The sequence below is a fragment of the Gossypium hirsutum genome, chromosome A13 (assembly GCF_007990345.1).
Source record: "Gossypium hirsutum isolate 1008001.06 chromosome A13, Gossypium_hirsutum_v2.1, whole genome shotgun sequence".
Taxonomy (NCBI): domain Eukaryota; kingdom Viridiplantae; phylum Streptophyta; class Magnoliopsida; order Malvales; family Malvaceae; genus Gossypium; species Gossypium hirsutum.
The window spans coordinates 54,914,405-54,930,896 of NC_053436.1; the positions used below are offsets into that span (position 1 = coordinate 54,914,405).

The 16,492-nt window shown below is 35.9% G+C and overlaps 1 long non-coding RNA gene across 1 annotated transcript; it reads left to right on the forward strand.

The window, feature by feature from the left end:
• The first annotated feature begins 11,098 nt into the window (after window positions 1–11,098).
• LOC121212428 (uncharacterized) lies at window positions 11,099–13,992 on the forward strand. Its single transcript, XR_005907561.1, has 3 exons — window positions 11,099–11,161; window positions 13,391–13,482; window positions 13,971–13,992. It is a non-coding gene; the product is annotated as an uncharacterized lncRNA (long non-coding RNA).
• Window positions 13,993–16,492: the final 2,500 nt, after the last annotated feature.

Genomic DNA, 16,492 nt, shown 5'->3' on the forward strand with positions numbered 1-16,492 from the left:
GGGTTACAAGGCATTACCATAAATATACATCATTCACAAACATTTAGGAACACATAATCAAAACCATTCTAATACATTCACAAATGTCCCTTATAAGGCTTTACGAGGCCTTACATCATGCTTAAAAGAGGATCAAAACTAAACCGATAACATTCAGAAACTTAAAGAATCATACAAAAATTTCAAACATTTAAGGGTCACATGCCCTTGTGAACAGACCGTGTGCCTTACATGGCTACCAAACACGCTCGTATCATAGACCATGTGAAAACAGGGCATACATATTGATTTGCACTACAAGGCCGGAGACACGTTCGTGTGCCATGGCCGTGGAAAATTTGAAGGGTATACTGACTTGGGTCACACGGTTGACCATATGCCCATGTGCCAACCACACGCGGTCAATAAACATGCCGGTGTGTCTCTGCCGTGTAACTCCCTGACTTGTTTTAACAAGGTTACAACAGACACACGGCTGAGCCATACGCCCGTGTGCTCAACCATGTAGTATAGGCTTGGTTTAAGCCGCATTTCCCACCTATCTATCAAGTACTTAAAAGCATTCATTTGACAACATTTTCATATACAATAAGCCACCAAAACATGCCATTTTTGTGACAGCCCAAAATTGACCCTAGTCGGGAAGTGGTTTCAGGACCGCTAAACCGAGTCACAATAATAATTAGATGTTATATCCTATGTTTATTTCATGTGAAAGTGCATGTGTGAAAATTTCATGCTTTGATTTTGCCAATTGTGAGTGAAATTTTGAAATGTGACTCATGTGAAAATTTTTGCAAATGCTATAGGCTAATTTGTAGTGGCCAAATAACTTATAGTATGAAATAGGTGGATTTGCATGTCAAATTTCCCACCTTAAAACAAGGTGGCCGGCCATGATGGGCATGATGAGCAATTGCGCAATTTTTTTTATGGAAATTATGGCATAAGTATGGCACAAATAAAATATGTTAATTTGTGTCATAAAATGTTGGGATAAAACAAATAAAATAAGGGCATGGGCATAAAATAATGAAAAGGAGTATGGTGAATACAAAAAAAAATGTGTGTGTAGTTGTTTGTCCCCCCCCATTGCCGTGAGCTAAAGAAAAGAAAGGAGAGAATTTTTGTTCATCCTTTTCTCATCTTCATACTTGCCGAAACTAGAAAGAAAAAAAAAGAAAAAAAAATTTCTCATCCTTTGGTTCATCCTTGGCCAATAATTTTAAGGAGGAAGGAAGAAGAAAGGTGAAGAGGTTCGGCCATGCATGTAGCTAGGCTAAGGTATGTTTGATGATGTTCCATGAGATGCATGCATGTTTTAGTTGTTAGCTTGAGTTCTACCTAGCCCATGGTCTAAATCTTGCTATGTGATGGAAATGACATTTGACCATGGATGCATCATTCTTGGTTGATGTTTGATGTGGTGGTGATGAGGCAAGAGGATGAGTTAAAATTCGGCCTAGGTGGAGGTTGTGTTAATGCCATTGCATGCTAAATATGAAGTTTGTTAATGATGCATGTGATGATGACTTGATGATTCTTGAACCTCCTTTTTAGCATTTTTGTGTGAGCACATATGTGCATTGGTTGCTAAATGGAGAAGAATCGGCTAGCAAGTTGTGTGCTAAGGCCGAATGTAACTTTTACATGTTAATGAGCAATGCATGTGTTAAATCGATGGGAAGGGAGAGGATGCTTTACTAGTGTGTATATGTGTGTATTAAGTGTTGAAATCGACCCCAAAAATAGACATGCATATTCGGCCAAGGGGGAAAAATTAGCTAATATGTTGTGTTGATGCATGATTTCACATGTATGTGACTTTAATGTCTAATGTATAAATATGGGCTAAGTGCTTCGTGTTCATCTTTTTTTTTTTTTGATGCCTAAATGATGAAATCAATTTATTTGTTTAATTAAGCTCAAGAGCAAAGGGGAAATAAATCCGATAAAGGGAAGGAAAAAGTGGTCGAATAGTTAGCGGAATCGTTCGACAACACCCGAGGTAAGTTCTTGAGTAAGAGAGCTTAAATTATGATGTGATTAAATCATGTTTTAAGCAAATTAAAATCATGCTCTATGTGTGGCTATTGAGCCGAATGTGCAAGGATGGTATGTGCCTTGTGTTTGAGTTTTGCTAATGAAAAAGAAATACGAATGTGCCATGAATTATTGTTAGATGTGCATGATTAATTGAATGCTGCCCGGGCTAAGTCCCGAAGGCTTTGTGCTAAGTGACTATATCCGGACTAAGATCCGAAGGCATTTGTGCGAGTTATTAATTCCGGGTTAAGTCCCGAAGGCCTTTGTGCGAGATACTAATTCCGGGTTAAGTCCCGAAGGCATTCGTGCGAGTTTTAAAATCCGGGTTAAGTCCCGAAGGCATTGTATGAGTTACTATAACCGGGCTATGTCCCGAAGGCACTTGAACGAGGAGCTATATCCGGTTAAATTCCGAAGGTACGTGATTTGGAAATGAATGAGCTTGCTGTAAAATTCCAGCTAATACTCGAAAAACATCCCAATATTGGGATATGTTACGTATGTGTTGAATTTAATCGAGCCCTTACAAATAAATATTCGCTTAGTTGATGAACGAGCTACCGGCCTTCGGCTAAGTTGGTCTTTTGTGTATGTACATAAGGGTTAACGTTGTGAAGTAAGTTTGATATCGGAAAAATTGTGTATTATGAAATATTCTGTTTAGCTAAATGTGTGCTATGCTTTCGTTATGCTGGAATTTCTTGCTCAAAACTTACTAAGCATAAATTGCTTACTTCGTTCCATTGCTCCTCTGTTTTATAGATCCAGCTATCGGACTCGGGATCTTGAAGTCGAAGTCGCCCACACTATCAAAGGCTCTTTTGGGTACTCTTTTGGTTGAATTTTGATATGGCATGTATAGGACGACCCATTGTTGTTTTTCGAGTACTTTATGTGATGTGTAAGTTTTGGATAGCCATGCGAAAATGGCTTATATGTGTTTGAGTATAATGTTATAATCATTTGGTGTGGATATGCTTGACAAGGATTGGCCACGGGGATGGTTAATCACTTTCATAAATTGTGCTATGTATGCAAAAAGGGCTAGTTGAACCATGAAATAGGTAAAGCCTACCTTAAAGGTAGATGCTGACAGCATCAGTGACGTAGATTTGGAAAATCACTAACAATAGTAGGAATGGAATTAAATAGTGAATAAATTATGTAAACAAATCTTGAAGAATCTACTTTCATAGGAAAGTAACGAAACAATCATATGGACAGTATGTTAAGAGATATTCAGGTTCTCGTGAGACAGGGCCAGAACGGGTTTTGGATTCCTTGTTCCGACTTTGGAAATTTATTATAAATTAACCAGAGATAATTAGGAGTCATACCATATATGTATAGATTCCTCTCTGAGTCTAGTTTCTATAGAAATAAACGGCATCAGTATTGGAGCCCTGTACAAGGAGATATCGAAGTCGTAATGCGCAAAGGTCAGGGTAGTCGATTCCTGTAACATGGGAGACTTTAACTAATAAACTGTACTAATTGGCCCGATCAAAAATTCTAGAAAAAAATATGTAGATGGGCATATGAGTCTAGTTTCAGGGAAAAATCACGAAACTGATTTTCGAGTTGTGAAGCTCAAGATATAGTTTTTAAAGCGACTAGTACACAGATTGGGCAGTGTCTGGAAATTTTTCAAAGTTTGTTAACACCTCGTGTTCGACTCCGGTGTCGGACTCGGGTTTGGGGTGTTACAGTTTATTGGTATCAGAGCTACGGTTTAGTCGATTCTAGGACTACCATAATGTGTTGGGTCTAGCTATACATGCCATTTTATGTGATTACTTGATAGTGTGGTGATTTCTGACAATTGTAAATGTGTTTATTTATAGTAATGGATCCCGATCGTGACCGAGAGGTAGCTGATGATCTTGAGAGTGTAGCGCCTGCTCCCGCACAAGGGACAGTGCCGGCAGACTCTCAACCTAATGCTAGTAATCCGAATGATGAAGCTAGACAAGCATTCTATAGCGTGATGAATGATTGGTTCAACCAATACATTCGAACTAATATGGCTGTTCCACAACCTCCATTCCCGACAAATACTACCCCCGCACCTACAATACCACCGGTAACTGACCAAATAAGGTCAAATAAGCCCCCAGTTGACAGAATCCGAAAACATGGGGCTACTAAATTTAAGGCTATGGATAGCGATGATGCCGAGCAAGCTGAATTTTGGTTGGACAACACTATCCGGGTACTCGATGAGCTATCTTGTACACCCGATGAATGCCTAAAGTGTACTATCTCCTTGCTACGCGATTCTGCCTACTATTGGTGGAGTACTCTGACTTCTGTTGTGCCCCGAGAGCAAGTAACTTGGGAGTTTTTCCAAACTTAGTTTCGGGAAAAGTATATCAGTCAGAGATTTGTTGATCAAAAACGGAAGGAATTTCTTGAGCTTAAGCAAGGTTCTATGTCAGTTACTGATTACGAGTGAAAATTTGTTAGACTTAGTAGATACGCTCGGGAATGTGTTTCGTCCGAGGCTATTATGTGTAAACGCTTCGAGGATGGGCTGAATGAAGATATAAAAATGTTCGTTGGCGTTCTTGAAATACGAGAGTTCGTAGTACTTGTCGAGCGAGCTTGTAAAGCCGAAGAGCTTAGAAAAGAAAAACAAAAAGTTGATGAGGGAACTGGAGAGTTTTGTAAAAGATCCTCGGGAAAGTCTCTTCAACAGGCATCGAAGAAATTTCGAGATGATGTGGGCTGGTCGAGAGGCACTTCGGGCCTTTTTAGACGAGATCGTGATCGACCCCCTGTGGGTACACGAGGCACTTCGGTCGCCAGTGTTGGGAATGAACGTCGAGACAGAACGAAATGTCGATATTGCGGTAAATGGCATTCGGGGAGTTGTAGATTCCCTAACCGCTCCTGTTACAAGTGCAGATCAGTTGACCACTTCATAAAGATTGCCCGAGGTTGTCTGAACAGAATGTAAATCAGAGTGGGAAACCGGGTGCTACCACTGCTCGAGGTAGACCATCTGAAAATACGGGCAATGCTGGTGGTGGTCAGAGAGGATCTAGAGATGTTACGACCAGATCCGAGGCTCGTGCGCCTGCTAGAGCTTATGCTATACGTGCCCGCGAGGATGCTTCTTCGGCTGATGTTATTACCGGTACTTTTACTCTCTTGGATACTAATGTAATTGCTTTGATTGACCCCGGTTCTACTCATTCTTACATATGTGAAACCTTAGCATCCAGTAAGACTTTACCTATTGAGTCTACTGAGTTCGTAATTCGGGTGTCAAATCCCTTGGGTCGTTACGTGCTGGTCGACAAAGTTTGTAAGAAATGTCCCCTAGAAATTCAAGGTTCCTGTTTTCCGGCAGACTTGATGCTTTTGCCGTTTGATGAATTTGATGTTATTCTTGGTTTGGATTGGTTGACCGCGCATGATGCGGTTGTGAATTGCAAAAGCAAGACTATTGATTTGAGGTGCGCAAATAACGAAGTAATCCGAGTTGAGTCTACGGACTTGGAGGGGATGCCAGCTGTAATATCAGCAATGTTGGCCCAGAAATATGTAAGAAAAGGGTGCGAATAAAGTCAGTAGCAACCAAAAACTTTCATTTATTTCACATTTTGACCCTTCAATTTGCAAATTTCACAATTTAATCCTATTTAGACATTTTCATCAAAAATCACTTTGTAAAACATGTAAAACTATCATCAAGCTTTCATAATTCATCATCAAACATTCAAAAACTCTAGCATTCATCAATGTAACATTACAAAATCATAAAAAAAATTCATAAATTAGGGTATGAGCTATCTAGAACACAAAGCAACGCTTACGAAAACATAGAAATCATTAAAAATCGAGCTAAAACCGTGCCTTAATCAAGGATTATACTAGTCGAAATTCACATGCCCTAAAATGGCTTCTTCTTCTTCAACTTTCGGTGGTGAAAGATGATAATAATATCTAATTTTAACATTTTTTATTTATTTTAATTATAACTTAATAATCAATTTACTAATATAACCTTATTATAAACCATTTAAAAACATTATATTAATGCTCATTTATGTCAAATTCCACTATCAAAGGTCTAATTACAGCATAAGGACCTTTAATTTAATAATCCATAGAAATTAAGCACTTTTAACAAAAAGAATGCAACTTTGTATTTTACGCGATTTAGTCCTTTTCTCAAATTAACCACTTAAACGATAAAATTAACAGACGAAACTTTCACACATACATATTCACATGCTAAAAACACCAAAAAATAATATTAAAAAATTTTCCAACTTTGATTTTGTGGTTCCGAAGCCACTATTCCGATTTAGCTAAAACTGGGCTATTACAACTTCCCCCCTTAGGGATTTTTGTCACCGAAAATCTTACCAGTGAATAGGTTAAGGTATTGATTTCTCATAGCATCCTTAGGTTCCCACGTAGTTTTTTCAATCCCCTGTTGATGCCACAAGACTTTGACTAATGAAATTTCTTTATTTCTCAATTCTTTAACCTCGTGATCTAAAATTCGGATTGGTTCCTCTTAGTATGTCATATCGGGTTGAATCTCAATCTCATAGGGGAAAATCACATGCGAGGGATCTGATATGTATCGTCGAAGCATCGATACATGAAATACATTATGAATCTTTTCTAATTCAAGTGGCAATGACAATCTATAAGCAACTGGCCCGATACGCTCAATAATCTCATACGGCCCGATGAATCTCGGACTTAACTTGCCTTTAGTGCCAAATCTAAGTATTTTCTTCCATGTAGACACTTTCAAAAACACTCGATCCCCGATCTGAAACTCAATATCTTTTCGTTTCAAGTTTGCGTACGATTTCTGACGATTTGACGCTGCTTTCAAATTTTCACGAATCACTTTGCCTTTTTGTTCAGCCTCTTTAATCAAATCGACCCCGTGAATCTTATTCTCGATGAGCTCAGTCTAATACAAAGGTGTTCGGCATTTACGACCATACAATGCTTTGTAAGGTGCCATTTTTATACTCGATTGAAAACTATTATTATACGCAAATTCAATCAATGGCATGTATTGTTCTCACGTACCTTCAAACTCAATAATGCAACATCTCAACATATGCTCGAGTATCTGAATAATCCGCTCAGATTGACCATCTGTTTGTGGATGACAGGAAGTACTAAAGTGTAGCTTTGTACCAGTGCATCTAGCAATTTCTTTCAGAAACACGATGTGAACCTCGGATCTCTATCCAAAACAATAAAAATAGGTACTCTGTGCAATCTCATAACCTCAGAAATGTACAACACAGCTAACTTGTCAAGAAAAAAATCCATTTGTACTGGAATGAAATGAGCCAATTTGGTAAGTTTATCAACAATCACCCAAATCGTATCTTTCTTATTGGAGACAAGGGCAAACCCGATACAAAATCTATAATGATTCTGTCCCATTTCTACTTGGGAATCATAATCGGCTGTAGTAACCCAGACGGTACCTGATGCTCAGCTTTGACTTGCTGACAAATTAAACATTTCGAAACAAATTCGGAGATATCACGTTTCATACCAGACCACCAGTAAAGCTGTTTCAGATCGTTATACATTTTCGTACTTCCCGGATGAACAATCAAATGACTACTATGTGCTTCACTCAAAATCATTCAAATCAACTCTAAAGTTTTCGGAACACATATTTGGCCTTTGAATCTTAAACAGTTATGAACATCAACTTGAAACTCTAAATCAGGGTTTGAATCAGACTGAATTCGTTTTTCTAACATTTTATTATCAACTTTCTGAGCTTCACAAATCTACTGTAAAAACAATGGTCTCACTTTCGACTCAGCTACAATTGAGACGTCATCAGATAGAGCTAACTGAGTATTCATTGCACGTAAAGCAAATAGAGATTTTCCACTCAAAGCATCAGCAACGACATGAGCCTTTCTCGGATGATAATCAATCATTAACTCGTAATCTTTTAGCAATTCTAACCATCTCTACTGCCGTAAATTCAAATATTTCTGAGTCATAAGATATTTTAAACTCTTATGATCCGAATAAATGTGACATTTCTCACCGAACATATAGTGGCACCAAATCTTCAACGCGAACACTATAGCTGTAGAGGCCCAATTTCGCCTGGGCCCATATAGAAACCAAAACCAATAATAAAATTAAATCCAAACAAGCAATCCAAGTCCAATTACAACCAATCCAAACCCCATACAAGCCCAATAACAAACCCAAATACCCATTTACAACGGGGCCCAATAGCCCAAAACCTAAACCTAGGTTTAGCCAAACTAGCAAACCCAAGCAGCAAAGAGCGCTCCAGCCCCCAGCCCCCAGCCTTCAGCGCTGTACAGCCTCCTTGCGCTACAGCCACTACCATGCCTCCACGTCAACGAGTTGTACGCCACAGGTGGCCTCGTACCCCGTACCTGCAAATCAAAACATGACAGCAACACAAAATAGAAAAAAGAATGTATTTTTCTTTTTTATTTTGTCTATATAAAGCCATACAAGGTTGTATTTTTTTCTCAGTTTTTTTACACCCATACTGAATACAAAGAATAAGGCATTTAGAAATCAATTTTAAAAAGGTGATTTTGAGATCTGGCTTTTCTTTTGATTTTGTTCTTATTTCTTATTTCTTCTTTATCCTTATTGTCTGTATAAAAAAAGAAAATAAAAAGAAAGAGACTTATCTTAGTGTTGGCTCCTTCGAGTCCTTGCTTGCTTCATCGTAATTGAAGTTTAGGTGAGGACTCTAAGGCTTATGAGCAAGACTCTCGGATTCGCGGTTGAATGGGGCCGGATTAGGCCTTTGCGTGATGACCATCAGCCAAATATGGAGGCCAAACGGCAGTCGAAGGGTGCCTTTTAGTTTGGCCTAATGAGAGCGGAAGGGAAAGGTTTTAGGTTTTGTTTGATTCTTTTTCAAATGGCTAATTGTTAGCCTAGGGTTTCTTTAATTTTGTTTTTATAAAATGTATGAAACGACGTCGTTTTAAGCCATATGAAATGACGTCGTTTTAAGCCAATCTCAATGGCTTCAAAACGACACCGTTAGAGAGCCATAACCCGATGACCCGACCAGTGCAAGGCTAGGATTCACGCGTTTGGTCTTTGAGGTTTAATTACGCGATAAATCCTTCCCTGTTGCATTATCATTCAATTGAGCCCTATTTGTTTTTCTTGGTTTTTTTTAATTTGTCTTCGTAATTTGGACATAAATCCAATTTTGTTCGCGCCTAAACGCAGCGTTTTGGAATTTAAATATTTACATTTTAGACCTCATATGTTTGCATGCATTTTACTCTGGTCCTAAATTCTGTTTTAACAATTTGATTTATTTGTAAATTATCCTTCTCAGTTTGTTTTTATTCCAATTAAGTTTCTTAGTTTATATTTTTTTATTTTTATGAATTATTCATCATTTATTTTTTAACATATTATCTTAGTATATTATTTTGAATTATTTTATTGGTTTCACTATTTTAATTTCATTTCCTTTTGTATACTTTCGTTTTGTTTTATTAAATAATCTATTTATTTTAAAATTCTCTTTTATGAACATTCTTTGCTTCAAATATTATATTATTATTTTTGTATATATTATTTATATTAAACTATTTGTACTTTATGTATATTATTTATTCATATATATATTGTTTTGTATATCATTTATATTGTTTTGTATATATATATTTTTTTACACTTACATATATGTAAATATTTCCTCATCATCAGTTTTGAATTGTTGTACATTATGTTTTTTTTTTTGTATATATTGATGATTTTATATTATTTTATGTATTTTCTTTTAAACCTATTCATGTATATATGATTTTAAGTACATTATGTTTTGAATTGTTTTTGTGCTACATGCGAACTAAATAAATGTGTTTTGAGCCGGCTTTACAATTTTTTATTTGAAAATTTCCCAAAGCAAAGGCAATGTTTGATATTTGGAAATTCGGAAAATCGTGCCCTAACGTGCTGGGTTTCGATTTTCTGTTTGTCCAAATAATCAAATATCCCTTTAAAATTTCATCCGTGTTTTCTAAATTTCAAAACAAGGCAATGTTCTATGTTTGGAAATCTAAGAAATCGTGCCCTAACGTATTAGGTTTTGATTTTTTGTTGGACCAAATAATCGAATATCCTTTTGTAATTTTGAATGTATGAGCCTTTGGAAATAAAAAATTGATCGTTGTTTCGAGGGCTTGAAAGATCATGTCCTAACGTGCTAGATATGATCTTGTATTCCTTCGAAACAAGAGAATTTTAAAGTCCAATTTGAATTATTCAAATGTTTTAAAGGAAATCGTATTTCAAAATTTTTTATTTTTAGACATAAGGACATTATTTAATCAATTAGGTACCAATTTTGGGCGTAACGAGGGTGCTAATCCTTCCTCGTGCATAACCGACTCTCGAACCCTTTTTTTAATTTTCGTAGGCTAAAATTGATATTTTAATAAAATAAAATGTTTTATTAGGTGATCTGATCACGCCTAAACAAAAAGGATTGGTGGCGACTCCATACCTTATTTTTAAGTCGATCTCCGTTTTTTAAACTTTAAAAAATGGTTTCGACAGCCTGGTGACTCCATTAGAGGGAATAAGAGAGTCAAGCCATAAGATTGATTATTTTCTGTGTAACAGCCCGATTTTGGGCCTAGTCTGAACAGTGGTTTCGGGACCACTATTTCGAGGCTAGAGAAAATTATTTTAGTATTATTTTATGTGTTATAATATAATTTTATAAGTGCATGTAAATTTTGGTAAGTTAATTTTATCGATTTCTAGTCCAATTTCGAAAAAAGACTAAATCGCGTAAAAGGTAAAAGTTGTATTTTAGTGCCTAAAGGTGTTAATAGACTAGAGAACTAAAATTGGAGGCCTTTAAAGGGCAATTGGACCCTTTTTAAGTGTGTGGCCGGCCAAGGGGAGACAAAATTTTAAAAAAAGCCAAAATTTATGGGATATTAGGTGACTTTTGACCAAATAGGTAATAAAATAAAAATAGGATGATATCATCCCTTTTTCATCTTCTCTCCACCGATTTTTCCAGCCAAGAAATGGGTTTTGAAAGCTTCATATTTTCAGCAACTTTGAGGCTTAGCAAGTAAGTGATTTTAATGTCTTTCTTGAAGATTTTTACATTTTTGTAACCCCTAAAGCATGAGCTTTCATAAGAGGGGACTATTGTGCAAAATGATGAAGAGTCTAGGGTTTTGCCATGAGAGTAAATGTGTTGTTTGTTGTGTTTTTATGGAAGATTATGATTTCTAGTTGTCTAATAAACAACTTTTGTGAAAGAAATTGCATGAAAACACCTTAAAAGGGCTAGATTGCTAAGTTGTAAAATGAGTTGTAAATGTGTGAAATAGTTGAAATTATGAGTTGCTATAGTTATGAAAATGGTTCATCTAGACTCAAGGAGTAAAGAAATGTGATAAAAATCATTTTACGAGCCTAGGGGTAATTTGGTAATTTTGGTAAAATATAGGGGCAAAATTGTAAAAATAGCCCAAGTGTGTCAATGGACTAATTTGATTAGTACATTGTTTTAATAAGTTGAATGTGATATTTTAGATGATGAAAATCGAGATTTGGACCTAGAACGGAAAGAAATAGATTAAGGGATAATTACGTCTTTTTTTTTTACCTTTGTGGTATTGAGGTAAGTTCGTATGTAAACAATACCATGTTATACATGTATTTAAATGTTATTATTACATGAATTGTACAAATATTAATGTGTATGTGATTAATAGAAACATGATAAGACAAAGCCTTAATAGACGAGGAAAAATCCCGTTTGAACATTTGGAATAGAATAGGATACGAGTGACATGTCACTAGGAATTATGAGTCTAGATGACTAGCTCGAGAGTGAGCATTGAAATGTCATGAGATATGAGGTAGCTTTAGCTACAATTGAGGCACTTATGTGCAAAGGCTTTTCCGAGTATCCAATTAGTATTCCAAGTGTTCAACGGGTAATCCAAGGAAAGAGTTGATGATGGTCCCAATGAGCTAAGTCATTGGAAAGTATGCACTTGAGTTATGTTACGAGTTGTGCAAGTATGTATACTAAGCCTATGAGAATGCCTTGATATGTGATGATCTATGATGCATAATATGTGTTCTTACCATGATGGATGAAATCATGTTGTATTAATTTTGTGAACAATGATCATGAATGAGTAACTTACCCTTGATAGATTTGAGTTACTGCAGTAGTGTAACTTTGAAAATACACTAAAAATAGTGGAAAATGAGTTAGAGGCAGAAAAAAATATGGGATTAAATCTTAATGAGTCTATTTTCACATGAAAGAAACAGGGGAAGAAAAAGAATTCTATATTGTGTGATATTTGAATTCTTGTAAAATAGGGTCTGAATGAATTCGAGATCCCCTGTTCTAATTTTATAAATTCACCATAAATTTTAAAAAAATTATTAAGAGTCATACCTTACATTCATGGATTCCTTGTTGAGTCTATTTTTATGGGAAATAAACGGCATGGTCATTGGAATCCTGTACAGGGAGAAATTCGGTTCGTAGTGTACAGGGGTCAGAGTAGTCATACCCTGAAACATGGAATACTTTAACTAATAAACTGTACTAAATAGATTGACCAAAACTTTTGAAAATTTTATGGAAGAAATATAAATGCGTTTAATTTCAGGTAAAATTTATGGAACTTAATTCGGAGTTTCGTAGCTCTAGATATAAATAATTTAGTGACTGTTGTGAAGGAAGACAGCTTGTCGTAAACTTGAGAATATGTTGTAAACATTGATAAAACTTATTGAGTTGCTTATAAGATATTGATTAGAACCATATGTGAATTTTGAATTGTGATGTTAGGAAATGATATATAAGTGGTTTTGATATGATGAAATTGATGTACAAGATATGTATATGTGGTGAGGCCGAAATGGCTAATATTAAATGTGTGCAAGTTATCTGAAGGGCCTTTATGAAAATGTGTGCTATCTTATTTGTATAGTGAGGCCGAATGGTTACTTAGAAATGTAATATGACTGAGTGGTTATTTAAATGAAAGAAAAGTATATGATGTATTAGTAAGTAATGATAAAAGCATTATCTTATATATGTGCTTGTGTATGTGGTGTGGCCGAATGGGCAAGTGTGAAATGTACATATGTTTATGTGTATATAATGTGGCCAAATGACCAATTATCAAATGTGGGTATTATTAGATATTTGATGAGGCCAAAGTTAGTAAAAAAGTATATAAAATAAATTGTGCTGAGATTGTATCCGGGTTTAAAGTCCCGTAGGCTTTGTGCTGGTGTTATGTTCGGGTTTTATACCTCGCAGGCCAAATGCTAGTGAATTCGATAAAGCATATGACTACGAGATCCTATGCTAAGATGATAAATTGAACTCGTATTACACATTAAGTGATTCAGGTATGTGATATATATTATTTATGTAAGATTGATCTGACGAGAATATATATATTATTTATGTGAGATTGATCTGACGAGAATAAAGAATGTGTAATGAGAAGCATATGAAAAGATGTGGTAAATTCATATGTATATTTGTATATGTGTGCATTCAGTTATTATCCAAAGTTACAAGATAGTTTTCGATATGCCATTTAACTATGAATGTTGAAAGTAAGTGTGGGTAAGAAATGATACACTAGTGAAATTTGAAAGAATTAAAGTTAATCCGGAAGCTTGTAAATACTATGTTTATATGAGTTTGAGTATAAACGGAGTAAAATGATATGTGTTTGTGCATAATCGGCCAAATAGTATTGTACTCAGAAAGTGTTATGTGATTTCGAACATTTGGTTTGTTTTTAAGTTCAACTGTTTAAATTGCTTAAGACTTACTAAGCTTATGAAAGCTTACTTTAAATGTTATGTTTCTCTGTTTATTTTTGTAGATCGTTGACTCTTACTATTAGCATGGGGATCGTCAGCACTTCGTCACACTATCTACTATTGTGGTTATCATGTGTTTTGGACTTAGCTTATGGCATGTATAGGTTAGACTATAAGTAGAATGATATTTTGACTATTGTATATAAGCCATGCGAATATGGCATCTTATAGAAGTTTACTTTTATAAGTTTTAAATTCGATCTTTGTTTGTATCTATTAATTATATATATAAATGATCTTTTATTTAAGAAAGGGCTCAAAATTTTATTGTTCTGATCCGATTCCTAATTTCTGGTAACGCCTCATCCTATTCCGGTGACGGCTACGGGATAGGGGTGTTACATTCTGTCCTTTTGTCGAAAATTGAAAATTTGATTTGAAAATCATGATTCTTTGTTGCATTTGTTTGTATGTTTGTTGTGGTTTGAAGAATACTATTGCATTGCATGACCGTTGTGGTTACGCCTTTAAGTGAGAGTAAGAAGCTATCCCTTGGTGAGGTTTTCACCTCCGCATGGGCTAGTTGATTACTTTCAAGATACATCCGTACCTGTGTCTTCGTGAGATTTTCATCTCCACATGGTCATAGGGAAATGTATTCCCCTAAACTAAACTCGATCCATATGAGCTTATAATGGGTGAGGATTGAGGAATCCGCTGGTTCATGTACACTTTTCTTTAGAACCGCACCGCATATAGTAAACCCTAGGAGCTCACCTTAAGTAGAGTGATGCTAAATTTTAGCGATTATTCAGATAGGTGTTTGACTATTTTCTATTTGCTTTGAATCTTATTATTTGATACTGACTTGTGTGTTTTGTTTTGACTGTGATCGCATGATATTGCATATTTAAAGAGGTGTCAATTAGTGTTCGGTAACTAAGTTAGAATACTAAGCATGGAGAATGAATTTCTTGATAAAGTCGAGGATAATGCGGCCATTTGTACATGGGCAGAGAAGTTACAATTAGAGAAAGGGGATAGTCTAGCTGAAGGATATACATCAGAGTTATGGGGCTTCACCCGCATTAGTTTGACGCAAAATGAGCTATAGGAATTGAGAGATATATGGGCCCATTGGGATGAGGGAATTAAGTAGTTATTCTACCAAAATTATGGCGATATACCCTATTTTCTTGATATCAAGGTAGACAAGCATTTGTTTCGGGCTATGGCTCAGTTTTGGAACCTTGCCTATAATTGTTTCAATTTTGGGAAGGTGGACTTGGTGCCCACTATGGAGGAATATACTACCTTGCTGTGTTGTCCAAGGATTCAAGTTTACAAAGCATACTTTAGGGCTATTAATGTCCCAACTTTTGTAAAGAAGTTAATAAATATTATCGGGATGAGTGAGCCTTAGGTGACGGCTCGAATTCAGCAAAAGGGGGATGGTAAATGTATTCCTTGGGTGAATTTGAGAGACCTGATCTTAGCACATCCGGATGTAAAGATCAATTATCTCGTTATTCTGACATCTAAGATCAATTATCTTTCGTTTGCAGTTCACTATCGCATCATGCAATGTCAACCAATCCATACCCAGAATTATATCAAATTCGTCGAATGGCAACAACATCAGATCAGCCAGAAAATAGGAATCTCTAATCATCAACGGACAGTTCTTACATATTTTATCAACTAGAACACACTTACCTAAGGGGTTCGATACTTTAATCACAAATTTAGTAGACTCTACAGGTAAAGTCTTATTGGATACTAAGTTCATACATATATACAAATGAGTAGATCTAGGATCAATTAATGCAACAACACTAGTATCATAGAGAGTGAAAGTACCAGTAATAACCTCTAGAGACGAAACTTCTTTGTAAGCGAAAATAGCGTAAGCTCTGGCAGGTGCTCGAGCTTTGGATCTCACAGCAGTGTCTTTAATCATTCTCTGGCTACCACTCACATTACTCGTGTTTCTGGGTTGTCTACCTCTAGCTGCAGTGTTACTCGGCCTTATATTCTGCACTGTATCTTGTTCGATCAACCCATGACATTCACGGATAAAATGATCTAATGATCCACATTTGAAACAAGCCCGATCATTCAATCTACAATTACTGGGATGTCATTTAGTGCAATATTTGCACTCAGGTTGATTTGGTCTGACATTTCCAACACTAGTTATTGAAGTGGCTTTTAAACTCACAGGTGGCCTCACTCGGTCTCGTTTAGAATAATCCGCAGTAACCTTTGAATGGATAAAATCATCTCAAAACCTCTTTGATGTCGACTGAAATGACTTACTCGATAATATTTTTTGTACCTCTCTAGCTTTCAAGTCAGATTTTCTTTTCTCTTTCCCGAGTTCCTCAGCTTTACACACTTGTTCGATAAGCACAACAAACTCTTTTATTTCTAGAATCCCGACTAACAAGCGGATATCTTCATTCAAACCATTTTCAAATCTCTTGCACATAATTGCTTTGGTCGAAACACATTCTCATGCATATTGATTTAATCTCACAAATTCTCGTGCACATTAACTTAATCTCACAAATTCTCGTTCGTA